Source organism: Ranitomeya imitator, chromosome 1 (genome assembly GCF_032444005.1).
Source record: "Ranitomeya imitator isolate aRanImi1 chromosome 1, aRanImi1.pri, whole genome shotgun sequence".
Classification (NCBI taxonomy): Eukaryota; Metazoa; Chordata; class Amphibia; order Anura; family Dendrobatidae; genus Ranitomeya; species Ranitomeya imitator.
Window position 1 is genome coordinate 769,789,454 of NC_091282.1, and position 15,145 is coordinate 769,804,598.

The 15,145-nt window shown below is 44.2% G+C and overlaps 1 protein-coding gene across 9 annotated transcripts in view; it reads left to right on the forward strand.

Moving 5' to 3' along the window:
- The window catches only part of CEP128 (centrosomal protein 128), a 264,011-nt gene that overhangs the window by 16,984 nt on the left and 231,882 nt on the right, over nucleotides 1–15,145 (forward strand). The window contains exon 1 of one of the 9 annotated variants that reach the window (XM_069735750.1): nucleotides 3,885–4,002. The exons of the other annotated variants lie outside the window; for them this stretch is intronic. The gene's annotated coding sequence lies outside the window, so the exon portion shown is untranslated. Of the gene's footprint in view, nucleotides 1–3,884; nucleotides 4,003–15,145 lie in introns of those variants that run through there. 9 annotated transcript variants of the gene reach the window in all.

A 15,145-nucleotide genomic window follows, 5' to 3' on the forward strand; every position in this document is an offset into this window, starting at 1 on the left:
GATCACTCCACTATTTTCCCTCACTCCTCTCATTTTGCACTCACACCTTTTCATTTTCACCTCACACCTCTCATTTTCACCTCACACCTCTCATTTTCACCTCACACCTCTCATTTTCACCTCACACCTCTCATTTTCACCTCACACCTCTCATTTTCACCTCAGTATATACATGTTTATCATCTCCCTTATATATAGTATACACCTGTGTCATCTCCTGTATATAGTATATACCTGTATGTCATCTCCCCTGTATATAGTATATACCTGTATGTCATCTCCTCTTATATATAGTATATACCTGTATGTCATCTCCTCCTGTACATAGTATATACCTGTGTGTCATCTCCCCTGTATATAGTATATATCTGTGTCATCTCCTCCTGTATATAGTATATACCTGTATGTCATCTTCTATATATAGCATATACCTGTATGTCATCTCCTCCTGTATATAGTATATACCTGTATGTCATCTCCTCCTGTATATATATGTACCTGTATGTCATCTCCTCCTGTATATAGTATATACCTGTGTGTCATCTCCTCCTGTATTAGACCTCGTTCACACCTTATTTGGTCAGTATTTTTACCTCAGTATTTGTAAGCTAAATTGGCAGCCTGATAAATCACCAGCCAACAGGAAGCCCTCCCCCTGGCAGTATATATTAGCTCACACATACACATAATAGACAGGTCATGTGACTGACAGCTGCCGTATTTCCTATATGGTACATTTGTTGCTCTTGTAGTTTGCTTATTAATCAGATTTTTATTTTTGAAGATAATACCAGACTTGTGTGTGTTTTAGGGCGAGTTTCGTTTGTCAAGTTGTGTGTGTTGAGTTGCGTGTGGCAACATGCGTGTATCAACTTTTTGTGTGTCGAGTTGCATGTGACAGGTTAGTGTAGCAAGTTGTGTGCAGCAAGTTTTGCGCATGGCGAGTTTTGCGCGTGGCGAGTTTTATGTGTGGTGCCTTTTGAGTATGTGCAAGTTTTGTGTGAGGCAACTTTTGCATGTGTTGCAACTTTTGTGCATGTGGCAATTTTTCCGCGTGTGCAAGATTTGCGTGTGGCGAGTTTTCCATGAGGTGAGTTTTGCACTTGTGGCGAGTTTTGCGTGAGCCTAGTTTTTGCATGTGGCGAGTTTTGCGCGGCGACTTTTGTGTTTTGACTTTTATGTGGCGAGGTTGGTGTATGTGTGGTGAAATGTGTGCTGAGGGTGGTATATGTGTTCAAGCACGTGGTAGTGTGTGGCACATTTTGTGTGTGTGTTCATATCCCCGTGTGTGGTGAGTATCCCATGTCGGGGTCCCACCTTAGCGACTGTACGGTATATACTCTTTGGCGCCATCGCTCTCATTCTTTAAGTCCCCCTTGTTCACATCTGGCAGCTGTCAATTTGCCTCCAACACTTTTCCTTTCACTTTTCCCCATTATGTAGATAGGGGCAAAATTGTTTGGTGAATTGGAAAGCGCGGCTTTAAAATTTCACCTCACAACATAGCCTATGACGCTCTCGGGGTCCAGACGTGTGACTGTGCAAAATTTTGTGGCTGTAGCTGCGACGGTGCAGATGCCAATCCCGGACATACATACATACACACATACACACACACACACACACACATTCAGCTTTATATATTAGATATATATATATATATATATATATATATATATATATATATATATATTTATATTATACTATATATATATTTTTTTTAATTATTGTAATGATAAAAGGTCCATATATTTTTAATTGTTGTGAGAAGTAATAGCAGCACCGCAGTAAAGCTAGGTTCACATTGCGCATTGTATCCAGTGGATGTTGGTAACTAAATAACAAAAAACATGTGCGTAGACATGTACTGTAGAATTCCAATATACTAAAATGGGCAAGAAGTGTTAAGATAATCTTCTGTTCATTACATATTGTCACCAGCTTTAGTACCTCAGCATCACCTGCAGAGGGTGTATAGCACTGTTCCCATAGTCACTGGCTCCTCTATTGGGCGGCACTAGCTATACTCCCTGCAGTGCGCCCTCTGCTGCCTGACTGTTATAATGCTATTAATGAGACCAGAACAAGCCATTTCGCTGTGGTATTAGTCACTGCGTGGCCCTGGAGCTGCCCGTCCTGCAGGGTTATATTACATTGCCCCTTGCTATGCAGGGGGGAGAGTTGCAGCGTCACTGTAAGGAACTGGCTGTAGTTTCCCATGAACGATGTCTGATCTTAGCATAATAATGTCCTGCACCATTGTTCTAGTGGGAGCGGAGGGCAGCGCCCAGCATGGCAGTAACCCTTACAGGTGGCAGTCACAGTAATAGAAGTGTCAAAGTATGTGGTCAGCGGTGGGGCTTGTGTTTTCTGTATCTCAGTAATAGGCGGATTTCATCCTGTGTATTAGATGGTGGGTGGAAGTGTCTGCACACAGTTTGGTGTCAGAGTTCACACCTCTCATAAGATACATTGCGCCATTTGAATTATCCAGGCTCCTCAATTTCCAACACATTCAGCGCTGAAGTATGTATATATGTATGTATGTATGTGGTCATAAATCAGCCAAGTGGAGCTCAAGAAAAAATGACAGAGTGGTTGATTCTTAGTTAACTCGTTCTGCCATAATGAGAAATTCTACATTAATAAAAAAAAACGTAATGGACTTTTGCAAACAAAAAAATTAAATTGCATCTTGTGAACATGGCCTTGGTGCTGTTGTACACAAGACTTTATGACCCCATGGGAAAAATCACATTTTAAGTACAATTATGGTAACAACAAATTGGGATGGTTTTACAATGATGGCTTTCACAGATAAAACTTGTGTACAATGCTGAAGTTGGTTTCTTATCTACTTTCTTATTCTGCAGTTTCTTTTTTTTGCTGTTTTTTACAGGTTTAACGGCAAAAATATAAAGTTACAATAATAAAATACAATGCAGTGAGGAGCCCTGATGTAAGTACTTTAAAGAAAAGCTACCAAAGTTATAAAACTGGCACAAAAATGGGCACTGAAGGGCATTACTGAAAGGGTTAAATGACTATGGGCTGCTGATCTCACACCACTGTTACATACATAGTGATGGCCGCAACAAACTCGGGTCACTCCAACCCGGCCCAAATGGGTTCTGGTCATCAGAACTTGCAGAAGAGAGTAAGAAACCAACTTCAGCATCATGACACGTGCCACATTTGTGTTACCGGCGACACTGCATCACAGACGCCATTTGTGTTTAAAACCACAACAAATTTTGATAGTGAAATAATGTGTCATCTGCGGACTGTTCAGCTTCACCTCACTCTGTCTCAGCAGAACATCAGTGCAAACATGGTTAATGCTATAGCGCCCTGCAGAGATATCTATATGTGCACATATGTATATAGTCATGGGAGAAAATGCTGCAAAGTAAGAAAGCTTTAAAAAATGCAAGTCTTTAAAAAGGATCTGCCACTTATTAAAAATAACTCCATTAAAATGTGTGTACTTGTGTATATACAGTTGTGCTCAAAAGTTTACATAGCATAGCAGAATTTTTGCTTTCTTGGCCTTTTTTCAGAGCATACGAAAGATAATACCAAAACTTTTTCTCCACTCATGGTTAGTGGTTGGGTGAAGCCATTTATTGTCAAACTACTGTGCTTTCTCTTTTTAAATCACAATGACAACCCAAAGCATCCAAATGACCCTGATCAAAAGTTCACATACCCCATTTCTTAATACTGTGTATTACTCCCTCTAACATCAATGCCAGCTTGAAGTCTTTTGTGGTAGTTGTGGATGAGGTTCTTTATTTTCTCAGATGGTAAAGCTGCCCACTCTTCTTGGGGAAAAAGCCTCCAGTTCTGTAAATTCCTGGGCTGTCTGCACGATTGAGATCTCCCCTGAGTGACTCAATGATATTGAGGTCAGGAGACTGAGATGGCCACTCCAGAACCTTCACTTTTCTAATGACAGGTCAACTTGGCCTTGTGTTTTGGATCGTTGTCATGTTGGAACATGTAAGTACATCCCATGCGCAGCTTCCGGGCTGATGATTGCAAATTTACCTCTAGTGTTTGCTGATAACATGCTGTATTCATCTTTCCTTTAACTTTGACCAAGTTTTCTGCGCTTATCCATGTTATGTAAATAAAAGCTTATAACCTGACGTTAAATTCATCCGTTGGTTGTATAAATTATTCTTTTGAAAGCTGAAACCCTCCGAAATGTGGTTTAGGTTAAGAAAATAAATTGGCATCAATACAGAAATATTGATCAGTTAATGAACACAGAATGGTCAGATTTTGGCGAGACAAAAGTTTTGTCGCCGACAAAAAGTAATGTGATATTCAAACAAATAATTAACATAAAATACAAATACATGCTGCATAACATTGGTGAATGAAGTTGTGGTGCTATTAGAATCATATTTAAAGGGAACCTGTCACTTGAATTTGGCGGGACTGGTTTTGGGTCATATGGGCGGAGTTTTCGGTGTTTGATTCACCCTTTCCTTAAATGCTGGCTGCATGCTGGCCGCAATATTGGTTTGAAGTTCATTCTCTGTCCTCCGTAGTACACGCCTGCGCAAGGCGGTCCATTAACTGATCAATATTTCTGCATTGATGCCAATTTATTTTCTTAACCTAAACCACATTTCGGAGGGTTTCAGCTTTCAAAAGAATAATTTATACAACCAATGGATGAATTTAACGTCAGGTTATAAGCTTTTATTTACATAACATGGATAAGCGACACAACTTCTGTCAGGGAGTGTACAGTACAGACCAAAAGTTTGGACACACCTCATTTAAAGATTTTTCTGTATTTTCATGACTATGAAAATTGTAAATTCACACTGAAGGGATCAAAACTATGAATTAACTCGTGGAATTATATACTTAACAAAATAGTGTGAAACAACTGAAAATATGTCTTATATTCTAGGTTCTTCAAAGTAGCCACCTTTTGCTTTGATGACTGCTTTGTACACACTTGGCATTCTCTTGATGAGCTTCAAGAGGTAGTCCACGGAAATGGTCTTCCAACAATCTTGAAGGAGTTCCCAGAGATGCTTAGCACTTGTTGGCCCTTTTGCCTTCACTCTGCGGTCCATCTCACCCCAAACCATCTCGACTGGGTACAGGTCTAGTGACTGTGGAGGCCAGGTCATCTGGCGTAGCACCCCATCACTCTCCTTCTTGGTCAAATAGCCCTTACACAGCCTGGAGGTGCCGCTGCAAGATGTTGTGGTAGCCATGCTGGTTCAGTATGCCTTCAATTTTGAATTAATCCCCAACAGTGTCACCAGCAAAGCACCATCACACCACACGGTGGATGGAACCAAAGATCTCAAATTTGGACTCATCAGACCAAAGCACAGATTTCCACTGGTCTAATGTCCATTCCTTGTGTTCTTTAGCCCAAACAAGTCTCTTCTGGTTGTTGTCTGTCCTTAGCAGTGGTTTCCTAGCAGGTATTTTACCATGAAGGCCTGCTGCACAAAGTCTCCTCTTAACAGTTGTTGTAGAGATGTATCTGCTGCTAGAACTCTGTGTGGCATTGACCTGGTCTCTAATCTGAGCTGCTGTTAACCTGCGTTTTCTGAGGCTGTTGACTCGGATAAACTTATCCTCAGAAGCAGAGGTGACTCTTGGTCTTCCTTTCCTGGGGCGGTCCTCATGTGAGCCAGTTTCTTTGTAGCGCTTGATGGGTTTTTGCCACTGCACTTGGGGACACTTTCAAAGTTTTCCCAATTTTACGGACTGACTGACCTTCATTTTTTAAAGTAATAATGGCCACTCGTTTTTCTTTACTTAGCTGCTTTTTTTTGCCATAATACAAATTCTAACTGTCTATTCAGTAGGACTATAAGCTGTGTATCCACCAGACTTCTGCTCAACACAACTGATGGTCCCAACCCCATTTATAAGGCAAGAAATCCCACTTATTAAACCTGACAAGGCACACCTGTGAAGTGAAAACCATTTCCTTTGACTACCTCTTGAAGCTCATCAAGAGAATGCCAAGAGTGTGCAAAGCAGTCATCAAAGCAAAAGGTGGCTACTTTGAAGAACCTAGAATATAAGACATATTTTCAGTTGTTTCACACTTTTTTTGTTAAGTATATAATTCCACATCTGTTAACCCCTTCCCGACCTTTGACGCCACGTAGGCGTCATGAAAGTCGGTGCCAATCCGACCCATGACGCCTATGTGGCATCATGGAAAGATCGCGTCCCTGCAGATCGGGTGAAAGGGGTTAACTCCCATTTCACCCGATCTGCAGGGACAGGGGGAGTGGTAGTTTAGCCCAGGGGGGGTGGCTTCACCCCCCCGTGGCTACGATCGCTCTGATTGGCAGTTTCACTTTCAACAGCCAATCAGAGCGATTTGTAATATTTCACCTATTAAAACTGGTGAAATATTACAATCCAGCCATGGCCGATGCTGCAATACCATCGGCCATGGCTGGAAACACTAATGTGCCCCCACCCCACCCCACCGATCGCCCCCCCCAGTCCTCCGATCAGTGCTATGCACCGCTCCGTCCTGTGCTCCGCTCCCCCCGTGCTCTTGTCCGCTCCCCCCGTGCTCCAATCACCCCCCCGTGCTCCAATCACCCCCCCGTGCTCCGATCCACCCCCCCGTGCTCCGATCCAACCCCCGTGCTCCGTTCCACCCCCCATACTCCTTTCCACCCCGTGCTCCGATCCACCCCCCACGCTCCGATCCACCCCCCCATGCTGCGATTTCCCCCCCCCTATGCTCCCCCCCACCCCATCATACTTACCGATCCTGCCGGGGTCCGTCCGTCTTCTCCCTGGGCGCCGCCATCTTCCAAAATGGCGGGCACGTGCGCAGTGCGCCCGCCGAATCGGCCGGCAGATTCGTTCCAAAGTGCATTTTGATCACTGAGATATAATCTATCACAGTGATCAAAATAAAAAAAATAATAAATGACCCCCCCCTTTGTCACCCCCATAGGTAGGGACAATAAAAAAATAAAGAATTTTTTTTTCCACTAAGGTTAGAATAGGGTTAGGGTTAGGGTACGGTATGTGCACACGTATTCTGTTCCTCTGCGGATTTTTCCGCTGCGGATTTGATAAATCCGCAGTGCTAAACCGCTGCAGATTTATGGCGTATTTACCGCGGTTTTTCTGCGCATTTCACTGCGGTTTTACAACTGCGATTTTCTATTGGAGCAGTAAAACCGCTGCGGAATCCGCAGAAAGAAGTGACATGCTGCAGAATGTAAACCGCTGCGTTTCCGTGCAGTTTTTCTGCAGCATGTGTACAGCGATTTTTGTTTCCCATAGGTTTAGATTGAACTGTAAACTCATGGGAAACTGCTGCGGATCCGCAGCATTTTCCGCAGCGTGTGCACATACCTTTAGAATTAGGCTATGTGCACACGGTGCGGATTTGACTGCGGATCCGCAGCGGATTGGCCGCTGCTGATTCGCAGCAGTGGTCCATCAGGTTTACAGTACCATGTAAACCTATGGAAAACCAAATCCGCTGTGCCCATGGTGTGGAAAATACCGCGCGGAAACGCTGCGTTGTATTTTCCGCAGCATGTCAATTCTTTGTGCGGATTCCGCAGCGTTTTACACCTGTTCCTCAATAGGAATCCACAGGTGAAATCCGCACAAAAAGCACTGGAAATCCGCGGTAAATCCGCAGATAAAACGCAGTGCCTTTTACCCGCGGATTTTTCAAAAATGATGCTGAAAAATCTCACACGAATCCGCAACGTGGGCACATAGCCTTAGGGTTAGGGTTGGAATTAGGGTTGTGGTTAGGGTTAGGGGTGTGTTGGGGATAGGGTTGTGATTAGGGTTATGGCTACAGTTGGGATTAGGGTTAGGGGTGTGTTGGGGTTAGTGTTGGAGGTAGAATTGAGGGGTTACCACTGTTTAGGCACATCAGGGGTCTCCAAACGCAACATGGCGCCACCATTGATTCCAGCCAATCTTGTATTCAAAAAGTCAAATGGTGCTCCCTCACTTCCGAGCCCTGACGTGCGCCCAAACAGTGGTTTACCCCCACATATGGGGTATCAGTGTACTCAGGACAAACTGCGCAACAATTACTGGGGTCTAATTTCTCCTGTTACCCTTGTGAAAATAAAAAAATGCTTGCTAAAACATCATTTTTGAGGAAAGAAAAATGATTTTTTATTTTCACGGCTCTGCGTTGTAAACGTCTGTGAAGCACTTGGGGGTTCAAAGTGCTCACCACACATCTAGATAAGTTCCTTTGGGGGTCTAGTTTCCAAAATGGGGTCACTTGTGGGGGGTTTCTACTGTTTAGGCACACCAGGGGCTCTGCAAACGCAACGTGACGCCCGCAGACCATTCCATCAAAGTCTGCATTTCAAAAGTCACTACTTCCCTTCTGAGCCCCGACGTGTGCCCAAACAGTGGTTTACCCCCACACATGGGGTATCAGCGTACTCAGGAGAAACTGGACAACAACTTTTGGCGTCCAATTTCTCCTGTAACCCTTGGGAAAATAAAAAATTCTGGGCTAAATAATTATTTTTGAGGAAAGAAAACGTATTTATTATTTTCACGGCTCTGCGTTATAAACTTCTGTGAAGCACCTGAGGGTTTAAAGTGCTCAATATGCATCTAGATAAGTTCCTTGGGGGGTCTAGTTTCCAAAATGGGGTCACTTGTGGGGGAGCTCCAATTTTTAGGCACACGGGGGCTCTCCAAACGTGACATTGTGTCCGCTAAAGAGTGGAGCCAATTTTTCATTCAAAAAGTCAAATGGCGCTCCTTCCCTTCCAAGCCCTGCCGTGCGCCCAAACAGTGGTTTACCCCCACATATGAGGTATCAGCGTACTCAGGACAAATTGGACAACAACTTTCGTGGTTCAGTTTCTCCTTTTACCATTGGGAAAATAAAAAAATTGTTGCTAAAAGATAATTTTTGTGACTAAAAAGTTATATGTTCATTTTTTCCTTCCATGTTGCTTCTGCTGCTGTGAAGTACCTGAAGGGTTAATAAACTTCTTGAATGTGGTTTTGAGTACCTTGAGGGGTGCATTTTTTAGAATGGTGTTACTTTTGGGCATTTTCAGCCATATAGACCCCTCAAACTGACTTCAAATGTGAGGTGGTCCCTAAAAAAAAATGGTTTTGTAAATTTCGTTGTAAAAATGAGAAATAGCTGATCAAATTTTAACCCTTATAACTTCCTAGCAAAAAAAAATTTTGTTTCCAAAATTGTGCTGATGTAAAGTAGACATGTGGGAAATGTTATTTATTAACTATTTTGTGTCACATAACTCTCTGGTTTAACAGAATAAAAATTCAAATTGTGAAAATTTCAAAATGTTCAAAATTTTCGCCAAATTTCCGTTTTTATCACAAATAAACGCAGAATTTATTGACCTAAATTTACCACTAACATGAAGCCCAATATGTCACGAAAAAACAATCTCAGAACCGCTAGGATCCGTTGAAGCGTTCCTGAGTTATTACCTCATAAAGGGACACTGGTCAGAATTGCAAAAAATGGCAAGGTCTTTAAGGTCAAAATAGGCTGGGTCATGAAGGGGTTAATTCATAGTTGTGATGCCTTCAGTGTGAATTTACAATTGTTTTAGTCATGAAAATACAGAAAAATCTTTAAATGAGAAGGTGTGTCCAAACTTTTGGTCTGTACTGTATATCTCCACCAAACTTAACCAACTACAAGACACCCTCCAAGACAACTCCTTCTGGGAACTATGGAGCCTCATGGACACAAAAAACAAGAAAACAACATCCATATCCAAAACAGTAACATCTGGCTTCAGTATTTCAGAGACTCTACAAAGATTTCCCGAAGGAAGAACTAAACCAAGAACAGCAAAACATAATGGCGAAACTAAAAGGCAATGGAGGAAAAAGTTCAAAATTTGCAAAAACCCACTGAATGCACTAATCACATTACAGCAAAGAACAAAGAGTATGCCTTCCATAGGATGTAGAAAAGCCAGTGGTCCAGATAGAATCTCGCCAAAAATGCTGAAGTATAGCCCACCGGCAGCAATGGTTAAACTGCTCAATATTGCGCTGAGTCCCTACTACTTCCCTTGTACCTGGAACCAAGTCCTCATCACATCCATCCACAAGAGTGGGGACAGGTACAACTCTGCCAACTACAGAGGCATATGTGTCAGCAGCAACCTGGGGAAACTGTTTAACAGCATCCTGAACAAAAAGATCCTTAATTTCCTCATCTAGCATAACGTCCTCAGCAAAAGCCAAGAAGGTTTCATTCCAAACCACTGACCACATCTACACCCTATACCAGCCTCATTCACAGCCACATCTGCAACACAAAGTGTGGGAAGATATTTGTGGATTTTTAGAAAGGCATTGTAGCACCCGGGTCTATCACTGAAACTGCTGGAGAGAGGAATAGGGCAAAAGACCTATGACGTAATCAAAAGCTCCTACGCAAAGAACTGCTTCAGCGTGAGTGTGAACGGTAGAAGAACACCTGATTTTCAACATGCACCCTAGTCCAACACTGTTCAACATAACATCAATGAGCGGCCATCACTCTGGAATCCTCCGCGGCACCAGGTCTTGCACTCCATGACACCCAGGTGAAATTCCTGTTGTATGCAGATGACCTACTTCTGCTGTTACCAACCAGGAAAGGCCTCCAAGAAAACTTGAAAATCTTTGAGAAATTCAGATCCACTACCCATCAACCCAAAGAAAACCAAGTCAATATAGTACCAATTGGCAGTCATACCTGTCCCCACTCTTGTGGATAGGTGTGATGAGGCCTTTGTTACATGTAAGATCGAAGTAACCAGCACAATAGTGAACAGTTTAATGATCATTACTGCCTGTATTTCTGGTGGGCTGTACTTCAGCATTTCTGGTGGAATTCCATCTGGGCCACTGGTTTTCTACACCTTATGGAAAACATTCTCTTTGTAACTTCCTGTAATGTGATTGGTGTATCCAGAGGGTTTTGCAAGTTTTTTGACTTTCTCCTCCATTGCTTTTAGTTTTGCCATTATGGTTTTCTGTTCTTGGCTTAGTCCTTCCTTTTGGGATGTGTTTGTAGAGGTCTCTAAAGTTGTGGCGCCATATGTTGCATTTTGCATCCTTCAGACCTGGGTGGTTATGGTCTCTGTGTGTTTTGTTTGAGACTGTTCTCAAGGTCTTCCACATGGCTTTTATGGGTCTGTTTAGAACCTATTTTATATTTTATTGCTGACATTTTGGACCATTTATAGGATGGAGGCAGGTTGAAGAGGCCACTGTGCTGAGGATTTTCTGTTGATTTCTGTGTAGATTTCATGTACAGAAGAAGTTGGCTGGTATCAGGTGCGTTTGTGGGGTGACTATGAAGGCACCAATATTTGCCAGGTTTATGTCTGTAATGGCATGGTCTACTACACTCCTCCCTACATGGGACTTTAATGTATATCTTCCTAGAGAGTCTCCCTTGGTACGGCCATTGAGTAAATGAAGTACTAAACTTCTACATAAGTTCAGGACCTTTTTCCCTCTTTTGTTTTTTGTTGTTGACTGTACTGAGCCATGGCCATCAGTCTCTGCTCCAAATATGTAGATGTTTCAAACCATGGTCTGAAAGTGTTTTTCTCTCCCTGTTCTTGCATTGAGGTCTCCAGAGATGAGAACTTTGCCCAGGATCTGATAAGGGGCGGCTTCTCCTTGTAAGATCTCAAAGTTGTCTGGATTGAAGTAGGGTGATGTTAAATATTAATTATTACCGTAATTGAATTATTCTTATCCACAATGCAGTAAAAAGCAAGAAAATATGCGGCACTCACCCAATGGTAGCTGTGAAGTTCGTGAGCTTTATTGGAGAAAATATATAAAATACATCCGTCAGGACATCAGGTTTACAGGAGGGTGCGGTATTGGAGTACGGACGGCGGTCGTTTCGCACACTGAGTGCTTCAACGGGTCCAGATGGTACATCTCAGTGTGCGAAACGGCCGTCGTCCGTACTCCAATACCGCACCCTCCTGTATACCTGATGTCCTGACGGATGTATTTTATATATTTTCTCCAATAAAGCTCACGAACTTCACAGCTACCATTGGGTGAGTGCCGCTTATTTTCTTGCTTTTTACTGCATTGTGGATCATTTTTTGACATTTTTTATGCAGAGCACCATATACCCATAGCTTTCGTTACATAGTTACATAGTTACATAGTTATTAAGGTTGAAGGAAGACTATATGTCCATCTAGTTCAACCCATAGCCTAACCTAACATGCCCTAACATGTTGATCCAGAGGAAGGCAAAAAAACCCCATGTGGCAAAGAGTAAGCTCCACATTGGGGAAAAAAATTCCTTCCCGACTCCACATACGGCAATCAGACTAGTTCCCTGGATCAACGCCCTATCAAGGAATCTAGTGTATATACCCTGTAACATTATACTTTTCCAGAAAGGTATCCAGTCCCCTCTTAAATTTAAGTAATGAATCACTCAATACAACATCACACGGCAGAGAGTTCCATAGTCTCACTGCTCTTACAGTAAAGAATCCGTGTCTGTTATTATGCTTAAACCTTTTTTCCTCCAACCGCAGAGTATGCCCCCTTGTCCCTGTTTCAGGTCTATGATTAAAAAGATCATCAGAAAGGTCTTTGTACTGTCCCCTCATATATTTATACATTAAAATAAGATCACCCCTTAGTCTTCGTTTTTCCAAACTAAATAGCCCCAAGTGTAATAACCTATCTTGGTATTGCAGACCCCCCAGTCCTCTAATAACCTTGGTCGCTCTTCTCTGCACCCGCTCCAGTTCAGCTATGTCTTTCTTAAACACCGGAGACCAGAACTGTGCACAGTATTCTAAGTGTGGTCGAACTAGTGACTTGTATAGAGGTAAAATTATATTCTCCTCATGAGCATCTATGCCTCTTTTAACCCCTTAGCGACCGCCGATACGCCTTTTAACGGCGGCCGCTAAGGGTACTTAAACCACAGCGCCGTTAATTAACGGCGCTGTGGAAAAAGTGTATAGCGCCCCCCACAGGCCAATTTTCTCCGGGGTCTCGGCTGCCGAGGGTAGCCGAGAACCCAGAGAACATGATTCGGGGGTTTTTTAACCCTCCCCGCATTTGCGATCGCCGGTAATTAACCGTTTACCGGCGATCGCAAAAAAAAAAAAAAAGCGATCTCTTTTTAATTTCTCTGTCCTCCGATGTGATCGCACATCGGAGGACAGAGAAAAGGGGTCCCAGGTGGCCCCCCAATACTCACCTAGCTCCCCCGATGCTCCTCGTGTCTCCCGGTGGGCGCCGCCATCTTCAAAATGGCGGGCGCATGCGCAGTGCGCCCGCCGGCCGGCACCGGGAGAATCTTTGGGGTCTCGGCTGCCTGGGGTAGCCGAGACCCCAAAGAGCATGATCGGGGGTCGGTTTTAGCGACCCCTGTTTTGCGATCGCCGGTAATTAACTGTTTACCGGCGACCGCAAAAAAAAAAAAAAAAAAGTAAAGTGTAATTCTCTGTCCTCTGATGTGATCGCACATCAGAGGACAGAGAAATAGGGGGATTCGGGGACCCTAGCATACTCTCCTAGGTCCCTGGATCCTCTTGCTGCTCCTCCTGGCCGCCGGCAGAAGAACATGGCGGACGCATGCCCAGTGCGCCCGCCATCTGTCTCCATCTGCCGGCCGGCAGGAGAACAGCGGTTAGGGCTAAAATTAGGGTTAGGGTTAGGGGTAGGGTTAGGGGTAGGGGTAGGGTAGGGGTAGGGTTAGGGGTAGGGTTAGGGTTAGGGGTAGGGTTAGGGGTAGGGTTAGGGGTAGGGTTAGGGTTAGGGGTAGGGTTAGGGTAGGGGTAGGGTTAGGGCTAGGGTTAGGTTAGGGGTAGGGTTACGGCTAGGGTTAGGTTAGGGGTAGGGTTAGGTTAGGGATAGGGTTACGGTTAGGGGTAGGGTTACGGCTAGGGTTAGGTTAGGGGTAGGGTTAGGGGTAGGGTTAGGGTTAGGGGTAGGGTTAGGGGTAGGGTTAGGTTAGGGGTAGGGTTAGGGTTAGGGTAGGGGTAGGGTTAGGGTTAGGGTAGGGCTAGGGTTAGGTTAGGGGTAGGGTTACGGCTAGGGTTAGGTTAGGGGTAGGGCTAGGGTTAGGTTAGGGGTAGGGTTACGGCTAGGGTTAGGTTAGGGGTAGGGTTAGGTTAGGGGTAGGGTTACGGCTAGGGTTAGGTTAGGGGTAGGGTTAGGTTAGGGGTAGGGTTAGGTTAGGGTTAGGGGTAGGGTTAGGGGTAGGGTTAGGTTAGGGGTAGGGTTAGGGGTAGGGTTGGGGCTAAATTTAGGGTTAGGGTTGGGGCTAAATTTAGGGTTAGGGTTGGGGCTAAATTTAGGGTTAGGCTTCTTTCACACTTACGTCGGTACGGGGCCGTCGCAATGCGTCGGCCCGACATACCGACGCACGTTGTGAAAATTGTGCACAACGTGGGCAGCAGCTGTAGTTTTTCAACGCATCCGCTGCCCAATCTATGTCCTGGGGAGGAGGGGGCGGAGTTACGGCCACGCATGCGCGGTCAGAAATGGCGGATGCGACGTACAAAAAAACGTTTCATTGAACGTTTTTTTGTGCCGACGCTCCGCCAAAACACAACTGATCCAGTGCACGACGGACGCGACGTGTGGCCATCCGTCACGATCCGTCGGCAATACTATGGGCAAAAAACGCATCTTGCGGGCACATTTGCAGGATCCGTTTCTTGTCCAAAACGACGGATTGCGACGGAATGCCAAACAACGCAAGTGTGAAAGTAGCCTTAGGGCTAGGGTTAGGGTTGGGGCTAAAGTTAGGGCTAGGGTTGGGGCTAAAGTTAGGGTTAGAGCTGGGATTAGGTTTAGGGTTTGGATTAGGGTTGGTATTAGGGTTAGGGTTGGCATTAGGGTTACGCTTGGGATTAGGGTTAGGTTTGGGATTAGGGTTAAGGTTAGGGTTGTGATTAGGGGTGTATTGGGATTAGGGTTAGGTTTGAGGTTAGGGTTGAGATTAGGATTAGGGGTGTGTTGGATTTAGGGTTTTGATTAGGGTTATGGTTAGGGTTGACATTAGGGTTGTTTTGGGGTAAGGGTTGTGATTATGGTTAGGGTTAGTGATTAGGATTATGGATCAGGTTGGGATTAGGGTTAGGGGTTG